The 21,786-nt window shown below is 41.0% G+C and overlaps 1 long non-coding RNA gene and 1 pseudogene across 2 annotated transcripts in view; both read left to right on the forward strand.

Annotated features, from left to right (window-relative positions):
• LOC147170324 (uncharacterized) overlaps positions 1-21,786 on the forward strand; it is a 44,554-nt pseudogene that overhangs the window by 7,680 nt on the left and 15,088 nt on the right. The window contains exons 2-3 of the transcript XR_015095761.1: positions 2,609-2,719; positions 2,894-2,944. The product of XR_015095761.1 is annotated as an uncharacterized LOC147170324 (transcript). The remainder of the gene's footprint in view (positions 1-2,608; positions 2,720-2,893; positions 2,945-21,786) is intronic.
• On the forward strand, positions 4,942-8,264 carry LOC147170325 (uncharacterized). Its single transcript, XR_015095822.1, has 4 exons — positions 4,942-5,233; positions 5,771-5,920; positions 6,022-6,225; positions 6,864-8,264. It is a non-coding gene; the product is annotated as an uncharacterized LOC147170325 (long non-coding RNA).

Here is a 21,786-nt window from a genome sequence, read left to right on the forward strand (position 1 = left end):
GGTACACCACAACAACAAATTTCAACATCTCAATAAGTTGTCATGTGCCCTTGAGCATCAACAACGACGTCTCATGCTGTTCACAAGTCGATTCATTGTCGGCTGAGGCATGGCATCCCACTCTTCTTGAAGGGCAGCTCTCAGGTCAATGAGGTTCTGGGGTACAGAGTTTCCAGCATCTACAGGTTTTCAATAGGATTCCGGTCTGGAGAAAGTGCAGGCCATTCCATTTGAGGTACACCAGTCTGCAACAGCCGTTCCTTAATGATGCTATCTCGACGAGCATTGACGTTTGTGAATTGTGCCGTTAAGGTCCTCATTAGAGAACAGCAACCAGTGCAAAAAGTACTGAAACATTTAACAGTTGGACAAAAGCTTAGATAAGGTCACATTAACTTCACCTCTAAAGGTTTGAATGCATTTTTGGCTCATCCTAAAATGTCACCATATATATATTATGAAAATTAACACTATTAAAGTCCCACAGCCAAGTCATTTGGCTTTTCTACAAAGGGCAGCCAAGCGGCTGGATGAGATTTACCATTTATTTGCAAATGAGGCAATAACTGTCTCCAAGTGTCTTAGTTTTGGATTAACATCCAAACACAGGTGTAATCAGCTCTGCCAACACTTCTGCATTTTGTGGCGATAAATACGCAATCGCTGTGGATTGTGACTTCCGGTGTGGTGCACAGCGACTGTAACAATGCTATAGGCTAAAAATATAATATATATATAATATATAAATCATGCCGGGATGCTCTTCCTGTGTTTTACAATTTATTAAAGTAGCCTTACCTTTCATTTAATTTGTTTTTCTGCGACACAGAACTAAAATAAAAGTGGATTTGAGCGATTCGGCGGGAGGAAGGACCACATTTTACTATCAGGAAAGGGCAGCATGCAAGTCTACATTAGCATTTCACCTCCGAGGCTGTTCCAAGCCTTTTCCCTTGGAAAAACTTCACACCGCCGAGGGAATCTATGTTTGATCGATGCCACAGACAAACGAGCCCCCACCGAAACCATGCTTGGTCATCCATTCCCTGTGAGATGCTTTATAACTGGGGGCGTTGGGGAAGTCTGTCATTTTGTTCCACATACAGAGGTCACACACAGCAAATCATTATATTTATATTTATATTTATATTTATATTTATATTTATATTTATATTTATATTTATATTTATATTTATATTTATATTTATATTTTAGTTTGCAGCATTTAGAAGAGTTGATAATCAATTTATGTGACAAACCAATTTAGCCCAATTTACGGGGCGTCCCGGCTAATACAGGACAGTTGGCAACCCTAGTCGGTACAATTCAACAGCAAGTAAATACACTTACCAGCACTGTATTGTCATGAGGGAATGTGAGTGGATGAGGGATACTGGAGCGAAATGTAGGGAAGCAGGAATCAAGTGCAATGCGTGGTACTTTTATCAACCATAGGCAGAAAGGTGAGCAGACAATCATGACTGTACGGGACGTGAGTAGATAGGTCGCCATGACTGGACGTGACGTGAGTAGACTGGTCGCCATGATTGAACAGGACTTGAGTAGACAGGTTGCCATGACTGGAACGAGTGTGACGTGACAGGACCTGATTTGCCTTGATTTGACTTGCTGGGGCTATGGCTTCTTGGCTGTGACGAGGACGACTTGGTTAGCTGTGATGAGGACGTCTTCGCTGTGACGATGACGACTTGGTTGGCTGTGACGATAACGACTTGGCTGGCTGTGACGATGACGCCTTGGCTGGCTGTGACAATGACGACTTGGCTGGCTGTGACGATGACAACTTGGCTGGCTGTGACGATGACGACTTGGCTGGCTGTGACGATGATGACTTGGCTGCCTATGATGATGACGACCATAACAGACAAAAACGCAACCCCCACAGAACCGAAACATGACATGACATGACATTCTGCTTCCTTGCTCACCATACGGTCCTGGCTGGCCGTGTTGCGCTCCGTTTTCGGGTGACAACAGACAGGACGCTGTGTGACGCAGCTCGATTTGCTGCTGTGAGGCGAAGTGCGAAGAAAGTAAAATTATTTTAACTTAGGCGAATATGCGGAATGAGTGATTTTCAAATACTGCGCCGCGTCCCACCACTGTCGTGAGCTGTTAATCAGAAGAGTTAGGTGTATATTTTTTAATCTATTTTGATGGCAATATTTTTATTTATGGCTTTCAAGTTACCACAGTGACTCATTTCACCTTTATTTATAATATTATGTTCAATTTAACCCTGTAAACAAAAGGTTATTGTTTTTGACAAAGAATGTGCAGTTTTGTAATTTTTAAGTACCGATTGAGAACAGTTTAAGCACTGGAACCGTTTTTAAAAGTACAGAGTATAGGCACTAACCACAGTTGTAAGGCTGGTGTCAATAACGCAGTATCCACCCAATTTGTGGGCGTCCCAAAATGTGCTGAAAGCCGTTACCCTCAAAAAATAAAACATTTGAATCTTTTCTGAGTTTTTCAGGAGGGGTGAGTTTTAGTGCTGACATAATTTTTACATACAGACCTAGTTTTACAAAACCAATGTTTAGCCCGTTTAACGGTCCCTTTAATATTTTGTGCATGGTCATAGGTGAGCCAGATGATGCTGGGCCTGATGATCATGTCCTACTCTGTTCCACTGCACTTCATACACTTAACTGAGGTGGTTTCCCTGGGTGTGCCATGGTGGAGTGGCCTAGTGGTGAGTGTGTTTTAGATCAGTGTTGTTCAGATTACTTCGACATTTTGGATTATGGTATTACTGTATGTGATAACATTCTCACTCAATCACCCAACCCAATTTCTTTGTGTGTGTTTGTGCGTGTGCGCGTGTGTGTGGGTGTGTGCGTGTGTGTGCGTGCATACATGTGGACAGTTTGTAACAGCTGGAGCTATCATCTTGGACAAACACTTTACCATGAGGACTGTAAGTATGTAGCCGTCACACACATAAATGCTGCATAATATAAGATTGCATTGTCTGTTAAAATGTTTTTAACGGTAAAAGCATTTTTGCAACCATAAAGCACACCGGATTAAAAGGCGCAATTTCAATTACGGGTGCTATTTCTGTATTTAACACAAGCTCACAGGATTATTGGGCGCATCCATGCAAGAAACAAGCAGCATACATGCTAAAGCATACAGTAGCGTTAAAAAAATGGTGGTGTATATGATTTATGTAAGCCTTTACGTATGTCTGGATGTTTTGCTTTTGATATACACTTCAATAAAAATATTTTAAAAGAAAATATATGGTAGCATGCATGCTACCGTATGTTTTAAAAAGGCAACAGGAGCAAAACAGTGAGTTCAGTTGTACTTTATTGAACTATTTAACAATTTTTCTCCCGATTAATCTATTGACTATCTTTACGATTAGTCGATTAGTCTAATGATTATTTTTCCCCGGCTAATCTAGCGATTATTTTTGGGTTGATGATTCTTAATTCACAAAAACACTTCTGAACACTTATTTAAATTCTTTGTTTAAAGTATTATATATTTTTTTACTTTTGAAATTGAATGAACAGTTAGGCAAGCATCATTATGTGTGAACATGAATGAGGTATTTCTCTGTCTATGCATTACAGTGAAGCAATGTGTGATTTGCTGTTGTACTTTTAGTTTTATTATTCATGTTAAATGTAAAGCGCTTTATTACTGCTGCGGCTGTTGTGAAATGCACTACATAAATAAAGTTGGTAACACTTTATAATGAGTACACACTATTAAGCATCAGTTAAGTATTAGTTAATAGTGAGTTAATCATTTATTGTCAGGGGGTAGTGGTGGTTGCGGACCCAAATGCAGGGAAGGAGGCAGAGGTGATGTAAAAAAAAAAAGAAAGAAAGAAGGAATTTAATTATTCAAAACAAAAGCAAACTCCAAATGGCAACTGAAAGGAGGAAAACGAAAATGAATCGATGCAGACAGAGGGGAAACAGGAGACTAAACACACACACACACACGCGCACAGACGCACATGCACACACACACTGGGGTAAGACACTGGTGGCTGATGGCACTGATTGGTTGACAGAGGAAGGGCAGGGTTACACTTAACAAGACCAAGGGAGACACACAAGGAAAACAGAACCAAAATGTGACATTTATAAAGCATGTTTCTGACATGAATAATGATTAGTATGTAGTTAATAAACACAATCATAAATATGTTAACGGGCTCAATGATTGCATTTTCATACTTTATAAAGGCTAGATTCAGCATTTCTAGATAATGTATTGCATCATTTACTAAGCATCTATTTAGGAATCGTCAATAGTTTTTGAAGATCATTTAGAAGGTAGGCGGGGGTGGGGGAGTTTGTGGTGAGATGGTCACTATTTCTTTAAAAAGTGGAAAGGATGTGCTGCTTTGAAAACCCCCTTTTTCTTTTATCACTCAGTTCCTTAAACCCCAATAATAGAGTTGAATTACAGTTATAATTCTTTAATGAAAAATATACAAAATATTCCTCCTGTAAACATCATTAAGCATATCATTTATACATGTATTTAAGGCAAGTTGTAAAATGTCTGAAGTCCTCTAGTTTATGTTTAACAAATTGAAAACATAAGTCATGCTGTTTCTACTAAGTACTGTCTCAAATGTTCTCCATTTTTGATACTGTAAATATATAGGATCGTATGCCGAGAATGTTTTCCTGGGAGGCTAGTAATATATTAGTTTATATCAGTGATCCCCTTTTTGAGTTCTTCTGGAGCCACTTTATCAATTTTAGGGCGTTTCTTTTAGTGGTTTCTTTAATAATAAGCTTATTCAGTCGGGTGAATTTGCTCATTGTTTGCCAGGGGGATGAAGCATTAAACGGTGGCGATTTTATGAAGACATCCTGCGTTGTTATGATCTGATCCGTATACCACGCGTTGTACACGTCATCAACATGCGAGAAAATAATATCCGCTCGTACGACGTCATCAACGTGTTAGTGAAGGTTTAACACGGCTGGGGGCTCCGGGTGGTGAAGTGGTTACGGTCACTTCCCTTCGGTGCAGGTTGGCGTGAGTTCGCTTCCCCGCCTGGGTGACCACATATGTGTGTTCAACACGGAGCTTATCCGTTGAGTAGATAAGTGCAAGTGCAGACCATAGCCGACGTGATTATGGGGGAAAAGCAACCTCAGACACTCGGGCGGACACGGCGTGGAAGTAAACACATCGGTGTTGGCGGTGGCCGCCAGTGGCAATCGTGGTGAGTATGTTGCTTGGTTTGCTAAAAAACATTATGGATGCGTACGATGAGGGTTAGCTTGTCAGTAAGTTTAGCTGTAGGCCCCGAATGACTTAACCTGCAAATAACCACCAAAGCCCGGCTAATTCACAGACATAATATTAATATTTTAAAAAGTACCCGAAAATAGTTTTTTTTTTTTTTTTTTTACAACCCCCACCCTGGATACATGCATGGTGAAAGGCCATTAGCATTCCCATTGCTACCGTTTGATAATACAATAAAATGTTGTAACGCTAAATAAGTGTTAAAAAACAATGTATTTGATATGATATGAATGGGCTGATTAAGAAGGTTTACTTATTGCATAGCTACATCACACCATAGAAAATCACCTCAAGTAACTAAAAGAGAAATACATTTTTTTTATTATCTAGACTTGATATGGTTTCACTTTAGAACCACTATTTAGTCATGCCAAAATCCCCAGTGTCTGAAGATAAACTGAGTTGGTTTAATGTACTAGATGCATTTATTAAAATTTCTTTCAATTACTAGGTGTGTCCATGGCCCCTACTGCACTGCTGGCAGACAAAAGAAAAAATTCCCACGAGTTGGAGATGTGTCAGATGAGGGTAGAGTTACAAAAGGAAAAGATTGATGAGCTTACCAAGGAGAGAGACTATCTAAAAGAACAGTTGGCATCAGGTAAGTCTTCCTACACACAGTATAGTACATTTGGCTCTCATGCATGTGTCTGTATGTCTGTGCCATGTTAGACTAATGTTTGTATTTATTTATTTTAACAGTGCTTAAAAGAGGACACAGGTGTCACCCAAGCATCCGCTTGTCCTCATCTTCCTTGTGTGACAGCTCAGAGTAAGATTCCTCTGATGCCATGTCTGACTCCTCTAATACATAATAATCAGAGGACAAGAAGAAGAGGAGGAAGAAGGGAAAAGACAAAAAGTCTAAGAAGTCAAAGAAAATTGAACCAAAAACTCATAAGAGAGGTAATTGCTCATTGTTCAATTGTTCCTGTCCTGGCTGGTACTTCTCACATGATTTGACATTGTGGGGGTGATTTTTCTTAGCGTGAACTAACGAAGGGTCCATTCAGAGGTAGCAGTCAGTTGCATCGAAACCATACAACTAGGGCTCCAACTTAACATTTTTTTTTAGTAATCTATTAATCTTATTTTTTCAATTAATAAATGGTTTATATTTCCATCCTTCTTTTTCTAAAACAGGACATTATTTTATATAGACAGTGCATAAACATAACAACATAAATGATTCAGTTACTGATTTAGTCTAATGTGAGGATAATAAGCAAAAATGTCCATCAATGTTTTCCACAGCTATTGTTTTATTATGGTTCAAAACAAAGATAATCAGTCCGCTTTCATGGACCACTACAGAAACTGAAAAATGTTTACTGCTTGAAGAGCCAAAATTCTGAGTATTTGGACAATTAAAAAACAACAACATATATTTCTAAATGATTCATCAACTATTAATAATTATTGCTTAATTTAATAATTTATTAGTTGCCAATAAATTGTTGCACTCTACATGCAACCATGCATGCAAGCCAATGTAACCATGTTTTACTGTGGATAACACCAATTCTTTGTCCTCTGAATTGCAGCCCAAACTCCGGATCAGGTGGTGTCTCGGTACAAAAACGTTCTGAGGATGTTCAGTCGAGGAAGGACCATGTCTATTGTTTTCAAGCGTGTTGAGGTGGAACGGAACACAGTTGCTGTCAATGCTCCAATCGCTTGAGCTGTTTGTGTCTACTAACACACTAACCGTGACATTACATGTCTGAATAGTTATATGTACGTGCATGCATACATGTATATCCAAATAGTTTGTTAATCATTTACATACACCCTCTTAATGATCTTGAGAAACTATTGATGATTCCTAAATAGCTGCTTAGTAAATGATGCAATACATAATCTAGAAATGCTGAATCCATCATTTATAAAGTATGAAAAAGCAATTATTGAGCACATTATAGATTAACTTATTAACGATGGGTAAACTATTTATGACTGTGTTTATAACTACATACTAATGATTATTCATGTCAGAAACATGCTTTATAAATGATTAACTCACTATTAACTAATGCTTAACTGATGCTTGGGTTAAACACTACAACAATAAATAACGGCTAAACTTGTCACGAGTCGTTATCATCGTCGTGGTTCAGCTTTGTGCATTATTATTATTGTGTACCCATAAACAGTAAGACGTGAGTTATGTGACATCTCTATACATTTATTCCACTGCTGTTTCGGAAAGCTCTCGGTCTCACCGTCTCTGTGCAGACCCCGGGGCGTAGCACAGCATGCAGATCAAATTTATACAATAAAATACAACTTAATTGTAACACTTTATGAGTACACACTATTTTAAATAGTAAAGCTGTGGATGGTTTGTTGTGGTGGGAGAGTAACACTTGACTATAGTGGTGGGCGGATTGATCCAAATATTGATATTATCGATACTAAGTCGGATTGATTTTGGCACTGTAATATCGATCTAGTAGTTTAGTTTCAGTTTGACTCTTTTATGCACTGCTGTGGTTTGGACAAACAGAATACAGGTATGTGACTGTGCACTCTACTTCTGTCTGTCAGAGCAGAGCAAGCACAGGCAGACTTGCTCCTGCTCTCCTTCCTCCCCCTCTTGTGTTTCGATCGTGTGCAGTCACGTGACTTAGCATCTCATCTTTGTCGTAGATTGCCTGAACACATAGTATTGTACTTGAAAAATAATTTGTTTTATATGTTGTTTTATATTTGTTGCATGATAATCTTTAACATCTTGTTTATTTAGGTTAAAAATCCACAAAATAAGTGCAATGAGGCATTTTTTTTGTATTTGTAGTTTCTGAAAAGTATATGGTAAAGAATTTCTTTAAATGTGTTCTCCTATGATCACTTTGTGCACTTAAAAAACTGTTACAAATATTTTGTTATGGTTTTAAGTTTTCTGAAAAAAAACATTGATAAAGTAATTTCTATTTATCAACAAACTGTCCTAATTTGTCCTTTGTTTAAAAATGAAACTACACAAAAATACTTAAATGTTGAAAATGGATTGTGATTAAGCAATTCGATGATACAGCTACCTGGTATCAGATCGATACCAAAAGTTGCAGTATCGCACACCACTACTTGACTTATGTTAGCTGGGAAGATACAGTAGCTTCACCATACGTAGTAGTCTCCTTGCCAACGTTCTCATCGATCTCCACGATTCACGTAGGTCATGTTACAATAGGATTGTTAGTTTGGCAGTATGTGTTTTCGGAGGACTATTTTAGTTGTTGCAGAACACACAGGAAGAGCGGAAGTGATATATATGAGCGACGTGCTGTTTGAATCTAAATGAGCAAAGTACAAGTTCTTTATGAGGAACCAAGGAATGGATGAAATCATTGACAAGTGTGTAACAGACTTGAGTGCTGGCCAATGGATGCAACTTTGGTGACATAAAGGACTCCCTAATCAGGGACCGTATTGTGTGTGTGGCACCAATAGCTCAGCGATGAGAGACTCGTCAGGGAAGATAGACTGATACTAGATAACTACAAATATGTAAGGCTGGTGAGATGTCAAAATAAAATAGAACAATATATATACATGAGTGAAACAAAATACAAAGAAAAGCAAGGATGATGAAGTTGATTGTAAGTTCTATGGCAAAACACATGAGCGAGTCAAAGCTAAATGCCCAGCTTTTGGGAAAAAAAAAAGTGAGAAAATAATTTTGCTCTAAAGTGCAGGTCAAGACTAACACATAGCAAGAAAAGTAAACAAGTGCATGTTGTCTTGGAAGAGGATGGTGAAATATTTGAGGACATAATGGCAGTAACAGAGGTTTATTTGTTTGTTTTTTAATATACGTTTCCTTTCGGCCATGTTGTTATAACAGCTTCCAACACAACACATACTCAATACAGCTTCCAAAAAGAAAAAGGTTTGATGGGACGAAGTTAAGGCTTATTAATCCCCGTCCCCAGAATACATTTAAGACGCATTAACACATTCAAACCAAACAATGTATAAATACGTTTTATAATACTTTGTCCTGCACTCCCAAAAACATTTATAAGTTTTTATGTTTTTTATGCTAGAGCATACAGAAGGCTTTGATACAGCTTCTGACATGAAGAGGTCGCTTATAGCAATGGTAGTTATTACAAAAAACGGCCAGCAGGTGGCAGCAGAGTATAAGAGATCAGCCAGGTTTGTGAATAATGATGAAACTTACCTATATTCTAATGCTAATTGCTGCAAAACGGAAACAGATACAAATATACTTTTTTCCTGAGGAAAGAACAGACTCTAATCTTTCTTTTGGTAGGTAATTATAGCAATTGAACAGAATATTCTGTGGAAAATCCAGTAAAACAGCCGGGAACAAAGAGGGTTGCTTCAGTGAAAATGGCTGGGAGTGAATGAGTTAATTATCAAGACCTTGATTCTTATATTGATCTAAAATACACTGCGGCACATCGTTGTCATTCAGTCCCAATGAAACGTGTGTCTCCATCAGTTCTTCTTGTCATGTCCAGTGATGTTAATCATAAGTTGATTTGATCCATTATGTTCAGTCTAGTTGCGCTGAATAGCAGAGGATGCATGCGAGCCCGCACCCAGACCCACTTTCAGTCGCTGTCATCTCCATCTAGATTTTTGGTAACAGTTGCCTCAAGTCATGCAATCCTGTCCAGATCGCACAGCTTTGTGACTATGTCCATTCTCCTTCTAGCCGTGGCGTCAGTGGATGCTGCTCGGTCATTATTCACCCATGAAATGTCATCACAGGTCTTGGATAGGCAGGTCTGCATTCCAGCAACTGTACTCACAACGCCAGTGGACAGTTCTGTTTCCTTGTTCTGCCCATCCGCCATTATTTTCAGCATCAGATGCTGACACGAGGAAGGGAGGACCCAGGCGTAGGGAGTAGGTTTACCTCAACGGCAGCAGTTTATTTACAAACTAAAAATCACCTCTCGCAGAAGGAAAAAACGCTAAACACAAGTTGCTCAAAACTGGAGAAAAAACAGGGCACTTAAAAAAAAAAGGGACAACTAAAAGCGCTCCACTCAACAAGGGACAGGAGCAAGGCAAGGCAAACAAGGACTTTGGATCAAGAGCTGTGAGAATGCTTCCATTAACGGCGCGTGACACTTCAACACTGGGAGGTGGCTGATGCCGTCTATTTATTAGGTGGGTAATTGGAGACAGGTGGAAGCAATCAGGAACTGGAACTGAGCATGGCAGGAGGAAGTGCAAGTGACCTAGAATGAGAGTGGTCGTTAGTTCTTTCAAATTAAAACCAGAAGTGGATGGACCAAAATAAGAGCAACACAGGCCCGCTTACTGCGGCGTGACAGATGCAATGATTTACTCAAGCCCGATTCGATTCGACTTTCAGTTCCCGATATTCGATTAGATTTTTTGTTGTTACAAAATGACACGTTTGAAACCAAATGATGTTTTCATTTTTACATCTACATTTTGTTCGTGTTACAAACATTAACTTTTTGTAACTTTATATATTTAAAAAAAGGTCGAAAATTATCTAATAATTTTGACTGTTTAACTACATTTTTGTCTTATCAGTGCTTTGTGGTTAAGTTTAATATTTTTTTGCCCTTGCAACACATTCTCTGCTTTTTGCGCAAGACAGATGCTATGAAGAATGAAGCTCTAGAAGCTTTGTTGAGGATTCGTGTTGATTCTATTACTGTTTTCCTTCATAAAGAGGTTTGTCCTTAAACTTATTTTAATATTTTAAAATGCATTGAAATACTTGTGTATTTCTTTATGGATTCTGATTTTAAATGATAAAACTAAACTTGATAAGTTTAGCTACTTTCTGCCCCTTCTCAAACATGCATCTTATCATATTGTGCTTTTTTGTTTCTTTCCTTTGTTGTGTTTTTATTACTGTGCTTGATTGAGATGAATAAAAATCGAATCAAAATCAAATGACAGACTAAACCGATGTTCAACAAGTCAGAGCCATATATAGAGTTTGGCCAACTCAGTTTTCAGCAGGGTAACAAGATGGCGTCCATATGTCATATGACCAGCAGTTGACCAATCACACAAATGGAGTTGGCCAAACTCTTTCTATAGACGAGAAGGGTCAAGCTGCAGACCATGGGCGAGAGGAGCTCTACCGGAAACACGTGACCTACAATTCCATCTTACTTTTTTACTAAGCCTAAACATAACTATAACACTAAACATAACCATAATCTTAACTCAAACCAACGTTAAGTAGTATTATTTGTATTTTCGAATATATTTAGCTGTTTTAACTAAGATTGTTGGCGCTTTCATCACCACCAGAAACACGTGACCCCCATTTGAACACCAAAGTTGTAGCGCAGCACCATCGAATGGCAAATGTAGCATCATTGCAATACATCATGTCTTATAAGCTTTACGTTGGTTTGTCTGAACAACTAGGTGGATGGAATCTGATTTATGTCGTGATGGAAATATTATTTCAAAAAAGCATTAGCCTCTGTGAATTTTGAAGTCAGTTAGAAAATGCATATATATTGACGTGGCGCTGTACTAGACACGTCAGCAAATTAAGTGAACTTGTCTGTTCACTTAATTTGACAGTCATGCACATTGCTGTAAAATTATAACTATTGACTGAACATTGAGTGATTAAGAAGAGAGGAAAACAATGTCACATTTCCTTTCAATTTAATTAAAGTTGGTTTACACATAAAACATTTATTGTCAAGTTATCTGATTTAAGTGCAGTTTCTCCAACTTGAGAGACAAGCATTCACTTGAAGATTCCAACTGGGATTCTCTCAATGACAAGTTTTCCTTTTCTTCCTTTTATTTTTTCAAGGCATTGATCATTAGGTGCCCATTAGGTGACCATTCGGTGAAATGCTAGCGCTATGCTAACTGTAGGGCTTATTTTAACGTGACACCAACGGTGCCACTCCTTAAATGCTCCGGGCGCAACAGTTGGTCTGCTCCTGTCAATCTGAAAATGATCTTACTACTTTCTACATCAGCTCTGTTCTTTATTTGTATAATTTTAATTTCTACTTTTATTCATATCAAATAAACTTAATATTACGTTAATATACTTTAACTGTTCATTTTTATTTATTTGAATCTCTATCATTCTCTATCAAATTAAAAGAATGTTTGAGACCACTGTTTTGACTTCACACCTCCCACTCGGCCTTCCTAAATGGAAGCTTAGAAAAGGGCGCCTCCTTTAAAGGCAAACTTTCTAGTCTTTGCACATAGTTCATGAAACATTCAAGATAATGTCCTGACTTGGCTGTCCATCTGTTCTTCAACCGGTAACAAGACGTCGAGCCGCCTGACATCCCTGTGGAGGATAGTAGGTTGGATCTTCTCCTTCTGTCCATCAGAGGCAGGTTGGTTGTTTTGCGCTTTCTGAGCTCTTGCCACAGAAACACTGTAGCTGGTAAAGATCCTGATGTTAACGTCCCTCACGATGCCTTTGGTGTCTGGATTGGTGCTGACAACTCTGCCTAGCTTGAATTGACCTCTGAGCGCATTCTGGTCACTTAGCCAAACAATGTCTCCAACAGTGACGTTCTTCTCTGTCGTATGCCATTTGCTTCTTACAAAAGTTTGGGACCAGCTAATTGACTCCAGAATTTGTTCACTTACGCTTGCATTGCTCTCAGCCTCTTGTATGGGTAGCTGGAAAAGTTGAATGTTTTAATGTCCCCGCTTGGAGATGCTCGACCGAGCAGCAGCGTGTTTGGTGAAACATATTGAATGCAGCCCTCTCTGCTCTGCACCCTGGCATCAATCGGACGGTTATTTGCTAGGCTGGCTGCTATTTGAAGAGTTGTTTGGAACTCGCTGTAAATCAGCACAGACTCTTTTCCAAGGCCTTGTAGTGTTCTCTTTACAACACACACTGCAGCTTATGCAGCGCCATTTCTGTGTGGTGAATCAGCTGGATGAACCTTCCACATCCACTCAGTTCCATTTTTTTTGCTGTCATTTCCTCCAAGGCTGCTTTGTTCAGACTGTCCAAGTATCTGTACAGTTCCTCGAGGACTGGCTTTGCTCCAATGAAATTCGTGCCAGGGTCTGACCAAATCTTTCGGGGGTGCCCCCTCATTGCCGTAAACCTTTGGTAGGCCATCAGAAACCCTTCGGTGGATAGGGTATTCACCAGTTCCATGTGGATTGCCTTACAGGCCATACAGCAGAAGACAACCCCCCAGACCTTTAATGTGACTCTCTTCTTTATGTCATCTTTTACTTGGTAGGGGCCAAAGAGATCAACTGTCGTGAATTCAAAGGGCACAACAGGTGGTGGCAAGTCACCCATTACTTGCTGGTATTTTCTTGCTCTTGCAGGTCATGCAGCCATCGACAACTTTTTGGGCAATCCGTCTGCCTCTTATGACCCATGCCATCCTTCTCATTTTGAGTAAGGTTCCAGCCACTCCATCATGGCTATAATTGTGGGCCTCCCGAGTGATCAGGGTTGACACCCAGGTGTCATATGGCAAGATGGGGACTCCAACTTGATGTTCTTTGAAGGCTTTCCCTCGGCCACCACAGAGTAGAAGCCCAGACTCTTTGTCTCTGTAGACTACAAGCCTGTCAGTGGTAATACTTGGGAAGGTTGTGCCTCTTTGCGCTGCAAGAAAAATGTATCTTAGGGCATCCTCTCGTTCTCTTACAGAGATGACTCCTTGAGAAGATACGACCTCCCACTTTGGACTTGACTTCTTTGCCCGAGGACCTTTTTTGCTGCCCTCCAAATCCAAGCAACTGTTTTGACAAGTCGACTTAAGTCACTAATCTGCTCAATGTCCACAAGACTCTGGATGACTGCTGGTGGTCTCCTTAGCTCAGTGTGGACCTGGCTTAGACTTTGGTTTGACTCTTGTTTCATTTCCTTGGTCCTTGTCAAAACAGCAACAAATGCCTTCTTCTGCAACATATCGACACTTTCTCTGGCAGTGGCTGCTAGCTCTTTAGCTGATTTGATCGGCCAATCTTTCACCGGCAGACTCAGAAACTTGGACCCATTTTGCCATTCTGAGTCTTCATCCAGGTCTTGAGGGCTGCCTCCTGTGGTGATTATGTCGGCTATGTTTTGTGAACCTGGGATCCACCACCAGTCTTGAATTTGAGTGTTATTTTGAATCTCGCTGATCCGATTTGCAAAAAATGTCTGAAAGCCATAGCTTTCACACTGTATAGCCCCAAGGACTGTTTGGCTATAGATGAAATGGTACCACGCCTCAGCTTGGATTTGGCTATGATGCTCAAAGTACTTTTTTAGCCGTGAAGCAAACACTGCTCCACACATTTCTGCTTTGACGACGTCGCCTTTGCAGTCCAGGGTAGTTAACTTGGCCTTTGACTCCATGCGCCTGATGATTGTGCCTTAATCTGAGTTCCACCTCAGGTACATCACTTCTTCAAAGGCATGCTCGCTTCCGTCTGAGAATGTGAATGCCACAGGTTTTCCAGTATAGCATGGGGGAGTTAAGGTTCTGGTGACCTTGACTTTACCAAGTTGGATGTACTCCTCCAAAAGCTGAATTGCATCCTCTCTTAAGCCGTGCGAGAGAGCTATGTCCCATGAGTTCTTGACTGGACAACTTTCCTGCTTTGTCTCTTGGAATGCCAGTCTCACTAGTATAGCTTCTTTTTGCTTCATAGGAATTACCAGCCCGACCAGTTCATAGAGCCCTGAAACTTGGCTAAGAAGTTCTCGTCGTGTTAGCGGGTTTGGTGTTTGGTCTCTTACTTGATCATAATGGAGGTCTTGGCCAAGTCTCATCTTTTTCTTTCTCTTTGAAAAGTTGACTCCGACCATAACATGAAGCTTGTCCTCCTCCACCAGATACCCTAGACCGAGTGCTTTATTGTCCTCATTACGCATTTGATTTGGCAGGACCACAGACTTTATCTTGGCCTCCTTCAGTTTGGTGTTGCTTCCGTTCCTCCCACTTTGCCCAGAAAAAATCCAGGGCTTGAGTTCGAACCCTCCAGCTTTGAGGATTTTCTCCACATTTTCAGTGATGGTCTTCAGCTGATCAAGGTTGTTGTGGGATGTGAGGATGTTGTCAACGTAGCTGTCTTGCTGGAGAACCTGACGTTCCTCTTTGAGGTGGATGAAAGGAGGAAGGTCAGCAGTTTCGCGGATTGCAAGCTGTGCAATGCACCCTGCTGGTTTATCGCCAATATTCACCCTTGTGATCGCATACTCCTCCAAGTACGCATCCTCTGAATCTCGCCAGATAAATCTATGCAGATACACCTCTTTGTCCTCCAGCCACAGTTAAAAATATTTTTTATGTCCCCCAAAGCAGAATACACTCCACTCCGAAACTTGAGGAGGACGCCACGGATCTGATTGAGGACATCCGGACCTTTCATCAGTAGGTCATTCAAACTCACTCCTCTGAACTTGTGGCTGCTGTTCCACACAAGACTCACTGGGATCGTGACTGAGTGTGGGTTAGGAGCTATGAGGTGACTCACGTATCAGACGCCCAGTCCAGCTGAGAATTGTGTTCTTGGACAACTTTGTTTCAGCCTTTCTTTCCACCATATCATGTACCCGAGCAGCGTAAGCGATATTCCACTCTGGTTCTTTGGCCAACTGCTTCTCAGTTCTAAGGAACGTAGCCTCAACTGTTGTTTTGTTGTTGGGCAGGGAAGCAGGATCTCCCAGCCAAGGATATCTGGCGTGCCAATGCAGATCCTTGCTGTGGTTGTCACTTGAGACATAGGTGAGTCCTTCCTTCACCACTTCAAGCTCCTTCTCTTCAGCAAGAGTCATTGCTTTGCCTCCTGGCTGGCAGTTTCCACAGCGACAGCCGCCACATTTTGGTTTGCATGCTGCACCAATACTGTCCCACTTCGACCACTCTAGGAAGTCACGATTTGCAGTTAAGGTGCTTGACTCCTGGAACTCTGTGGTGGTGACTTCTTGGTCTGGTAGGTGCAGCTCTGAAACACAGCCAATAACCTCCTTGTACCTTGCAGCTGCTGCTTTCATTGACCTTGCAAAATGCGTCTTATTCATGTGGGCTGAAACAGTTACGTCCTCAAAGAGGTCAGGATGTGTCCCACCAACTGTCTTCTCGAGTGGTCCATCCCAAAGCACGAAGTCTCTGATGGTTCTGACTCTTTGAGGCGCCAGCTGACTTATGTGGCTTATGAGCAAGTTTATCTCCTTTGGCCTCAGAAGTTCATCGAGTGTTTTTTTTTTTGTGGACATCTGCAATGTGATCTAGTCCATAACAAGTCATCTGATGTGATCTCAGGGTGCTCTTTGACGTCTTTACTCTGATCTTTAAAAGGTACAGCTTTGTTTCCACACAAACTTTCATCCCTTCAACTCCATGGAGGAGACAAATTTCTTCACTTCTGAGGTTCAACTTCCTTGCGGCTTTATGTATTTGGTATCTGAGGCCAAATCAATTAACGTCCCAATTTTTAGTCCAGCATTGGCTGTGACCTCTAGAAGCATTATGATTACTGGCAGTTCTTGCAGTCCACTTTCTACCAGAAGGCTTGGTTGCTCTTTCAAAGTATTGAGAGCTCTTGATGATGTGTTTAAAAACACATCTCGGCATTGTTTAGCCAATTCTGGTGGGAGTTTGCTGAAAAATTCCTCTTGCTCCTCCGTGTATTTCCATCTGCGTTTCCCCTCTTCAGAACTGGATTTGCTCTTTTTCTGACTTGTACTGCTCTTTTTTAAAGCACTGGGGCACAGATAGTAGTGATGCTCAGCCGTGTGCTCATCTTTGCAGTCTTGACTTTTACACAAAAAGGAAGGATTGCAGTATGAACCATCATCATGAATCTCAAGGCACCTCCTGCATGCTCCAAGTTTTCCCACAGCAGCTTTCGTCTCTGCAAGTTTTAGCCCTTTAAACTGTTTGCAGAAGTAGAGCTTCTTCCTGTGCTTCCCATCACCACAGACCACACAACCGATGTGGCCACTCTCCAACTTTGTGGATTTGGTTCTGGCTTGTTTCAGGTCAGTCCGGATTTCTCTTTTACTTAGTTCCTCTTCCCTCAGTTGCTCAAGCTGCTCATAAATGTTTTCTTGCTTTTTAAGGAAAGTTAAGAGATTGTTGAACCGGTTGTCTGCTCTCACAGAAAACCTCCTGTCGGCAACATAGAAAAGCCATTCCTTTTTAAGGTTTTCTGGAAGTTTGCTTTCAATTTACTTTGTTACTAGTGGATTTTTTATAGCCCCCGTGTCCCCGAGGTCACTCAAGTCTTGGAGTGCCTTCTCCACAGCTTGAATCAACTCCACTATTTTGCGTGGCTGGTGGCTTTTGACAGCTGGCATCCTTTGCAGCTCTTCCACTATTTCAATCGCAATTGTGATTGGGTTGCCATAGCGATTTTCAAGGACATGAAAGTATTGTAGTATTGTAGGTGGTGAGGCGAAGGTCTCTTGTGACTCTGTCGTCCACACTGTCCAACAATTGAACCTTTTTCACTTCCTGCGAACCAGTTGGCTTGCCCTGCCTTTGGAGCGCTTCCCAGTCCTTTTTCCATCTGTGAAATTCACGTTTGATACCAGCAAACTTGGGAAGGGAAGTCGGTCTTAGTTTTATAGTTGGAATGGGATAACTTGGGGTCATGGATGCCCGCATTTTGTTGAAGTCCTCTTTTATCCTTGCCTGTATGAAGTCCGCCTTCCTCGATATCAGCTTGGGGAGTAACAGTTCTAGCTCCTTCAAGTGGCCTTGCAGTTTCCTCTGCTCTCCTGGTGGGATCCATCTCTTCCACCGGCCATGCACCTCTTTTGCTGTCTTGTAGGTGGTTCAGCATGAAGTCAAATGCCTCCTGGTTCCCTTCAGGCCGTATTGTGGAAACATGATCACACACAGTTTGGGCTGCTTGCAGTGCTGTGGACACCTCAACATTTCCAAAGTTGAACCAAAGAGCCTCTTGAATCAGAGATTTGGCCTCGTTTCCTTTTGACTCACACTCCTTTGCAGCTTTTGCCAGGTCGTATTTTTGCTGTTCTGTCAACACAGCTTCCTCGTCTGTGTCCAGCTTCGCCTCCAGCTCTGCAATGAAGCCAGCCTCCAGGTCGTCATTTGCTTCCATGACTTTCTCTGCTTCTTTTGTGAGTCTAATGAAGCAGTCCCTCAGCTCCTCTTCAGACATGTCCTTGTAAGTCCTGGTAACATTGTTGACCAGACGAGTAAACACTTTCTTCGCTGTGGTTCGCTCCATTTTGAGTTGCTCCACCGATTTCTCAGCATCAGCATTTTGGTGAGCCATATTCCTGTCAATCTGTGTACTAGTCACAGGCGAAAAGGTACTCGTCTTTACCGGTTGTCCAATTTTCTACTGTTGGTCTGGCGGTTTTTCACTGTCAAGTTATCTGATTTAAGTGCAGTTTCTCCAACTTGAAAGAGAGACAAGCATTCACTTGAAGATTCCAACTGGGATTCACTCAATGACAAATTTTCCTTTTCTTCCTTTTATTTATTCAAGGCATTGATCATTAGGTGACCATTAGGTGAAAAACCGGCTGTGTCTTCAACTTTTGGAAGCTTGCCCTGCACGCTGATCACTCCACAGCTGACAGCGATACTTAAAAGTGCAACACGGTGCTGCTAGCTAGCGCTATGTTAACTGTAGGGCTTATTTTAACGTGACACCAATGGTGCCATTCCTTAAATGCTCCGGGCGCAACAGGTGGTCTGCTCCTGTCAATCTGAAAATTATCTTACAAGATTTATTTATTTTCTACTCTCTCCGTTCTTTATTTGTATAATTTTAATTTATACTTTTATTCATATCAAATAAACTTATTACGTTAATATACTTTAACTGTTCATTTTTATTATTTGAATCTCTATCATTCTCTATAAAATAAAATAAAATGTTTGAGACCACTGGTTTGACTTCACATTTATGCTTCTCGAAAGCCTACTCCTCAATTGAGCAGGATTGTTTGATTAAGCATGCTGCAGTACCCCGAGTCTTAAGGGGCATAAAACGCTCATAGTTATATTTAAAAACAAAAACAAAACTGTCCATTTCCTTTCCCTTTTATCCAGCCCAGTGTCTAGAAATTTTACGGCAGTTGAAGTGGGTGCTGAAAGTACTGTACATCATTCTGTACTTTGCAGGCAGCTCAAGTTTACAACACCTGTAATTTTTTATTGATCATCTTTGTAGATCGGTGTCATTAACAGGCACAACACCTTTCCATTTGAAATCCCGCGCTTGCAAATTCAAGCATTTTAAAACTTATGGCTCGAATGCAAGTACTTGAAAACTTAGGAATAACTCACAATTAAGGACTCATAACTTTTTATTCAGGTGTAAACAAATAAGGCGTCACATGCAATTGAAAACAAGTTTGAGGATAACACCCTGTAATAATACACAAACAATAAAATATTTTTAGAGTAAATCAATCAACTTCAAATCTTTCTCCATAGAACATGAGAATTGCAAACTGAGCGCACAACATAACATAGAACCGTGCATTCGAACAAGACAAAAGGAAAACAAAACAAAACAAAAAGAGGGACTATAAATTCTTTAAATTATGAAATACCAACAAGGCTTGCTTTGTTTTAACCCTCCCTCCTCGATGTCCTTCCCAAACGTTCGATTTCCTTATTAAAAAAATATATTAAAAAAAGGTAGATATTTAAATCACGGTTTATTTGAAGACGTTGTACATGCACGGACTATGTTTAGTCCGTCTGTATGTCGGGCTTCGTTCAGAGGCAACGCGTCTCCGGTGGAGTTGTGTTGTTGATGCTGTATACTTTGTTTATATTCACATTTTCTACATGTTTGTATACTGTTTTGCTCAAATTAAACTAAATAGTTTCTAAAGTTATTAATTTGTTTTCAAAAATTATTTGCTTAAAAAATGTGTTTCGTGCGTCGCTCAAAGTCTTTCCAGTAGAGGTCACGTGTTTCTGGTAGAGCTCCATTTGCCCAGCGTCTGCAGCTAGACCCTTATGCTATATACGGCTCTGCAACAAGTGACATGTATTTCACCACAAGTGTAATTCATCTGATACAGTGGCCACAGGCAATCAACACACAGACAATAAATTACCTCTTTAAGTAAACGAGGAGCCACCTACAAAACTTAAAACATTAAATTGATTACTTACAAAGATCGAACCAAGTTTTTACTGGTGTCTACAAAGACCCACCAAACAATACTGGATATCCGCAAAACGTGTCTGTCCCCAAAAAGGGTCGGGCGAGAAAAGATGGAAAACTGCGCAAGGCATTACAGTTAACATGGTGTTTTGAATCTATGCTTTTATTTTTGACATCAATGCATATTCCAGGGATGGTGAGATCCGGTCCTCGAGGGCTGGAGTCCTGCAGGTTCTGGATATTTCCCTTTTTCAACACAGCTGATTCATGATCAGCTCATCAGCAAGCTCGGCACAAGCCTGATAACGATCCTGTTAATTGGAATCAGCTGCAGTTTGATTAGGGAACCTCCTGCAGGACTGCCGTCCCTGGTTTAAGCAGTTTACATCGTTATTAAATCGATTTTGGATGTATCGTTACATCCCTAGCATCCGATGATGCAAGAATGCTCCGAACCCCAGCAGAACCAACCCGACCACCACAGCACCAAGTCTTCAACTTCGGGCGGGGCCAGGCACAGCGGTCGCCAATGTCCCCAGCTATCCTGCACATATTCAGACATGAAAGCTCCACCTGGGCATGAGTGTTCACCACTACCAGTTCTCCTTGTAGAGAACAGCCTGTCGAGAGCATTTAAGGATCAGCTCACCAATTCCATATTGTTGTACAGATTTCTTAGTACAGCTAATTGCCAATTGTCCAGTAGTCACAACAGTTCCTGTTCACAAGTGTCGTTTCTATTTGAGTAACTTTCTGTCCTTGTCCTTTTGTCATAACATATTACATACACAAAAAAAAACAAAGTTCCCCCCAAAAATTTGTCAGGAAAAATTATTATTATTATTATTATTTTTTTTACGTATTGTGAGGGTTTGCTGGGAATGGCCAGCAGAATCCGAAAGGGTTTCAACACCCACCTCTGGCAGAACTTGTCTTGTCCCGGGGAAGGCTGGGGACATGTTCTACGCCTCCATTGTTGAGGCGGTCGATCGGAGCCGTGTCCATAAGGTGGTCGGTGCCTGGCAGCAATCACCAAACCCGCTGCTGGACACCAGTGGTAAGGGATGCTGTCAAGCTGAAGAAGGAGTCCTATCGAGCCTTTTTGGCGTGTGGGATGCCGGAGGCAGCTGACAGGTACCGGCTGGCCAAGCGGATTCGGTGGCCGCTGAGGCAAAAACTCAGACATGGGAGGAGTTCGGTGAGACCATGGAGAACGACTTCCTGACTGCTTTGAATAAATTCTGGTCCATCATCCGGCACCTCAGGAGAGGAAAGCAGTGCAACATTAACACTGTATAATGGAGATCAGGTGCTGCTGACCTTGACTTGAGACGTCGTGAGTCGGTGAGGAGAACAGTTTGAAGACCTTCTAAATTCCAG

The sequence above is a fragment of the Leptonotus elevatus genome, chromosome 8, assembly GCF_054856555.1.
Source record: "Leptonotus elevatus isolate MCC_2025b chromosome 8, RoL_Lele_1.0, whole genome shotgun sequence".
In the NCBI taxonomy this organism is placed as follows: domain Eukaryota; kingdom Metazoa; phylum Chordata; class Actinopteri; order Syngnathiformes; family Syngnathidae; genus Leptonotus; species Leptonotus elevatus.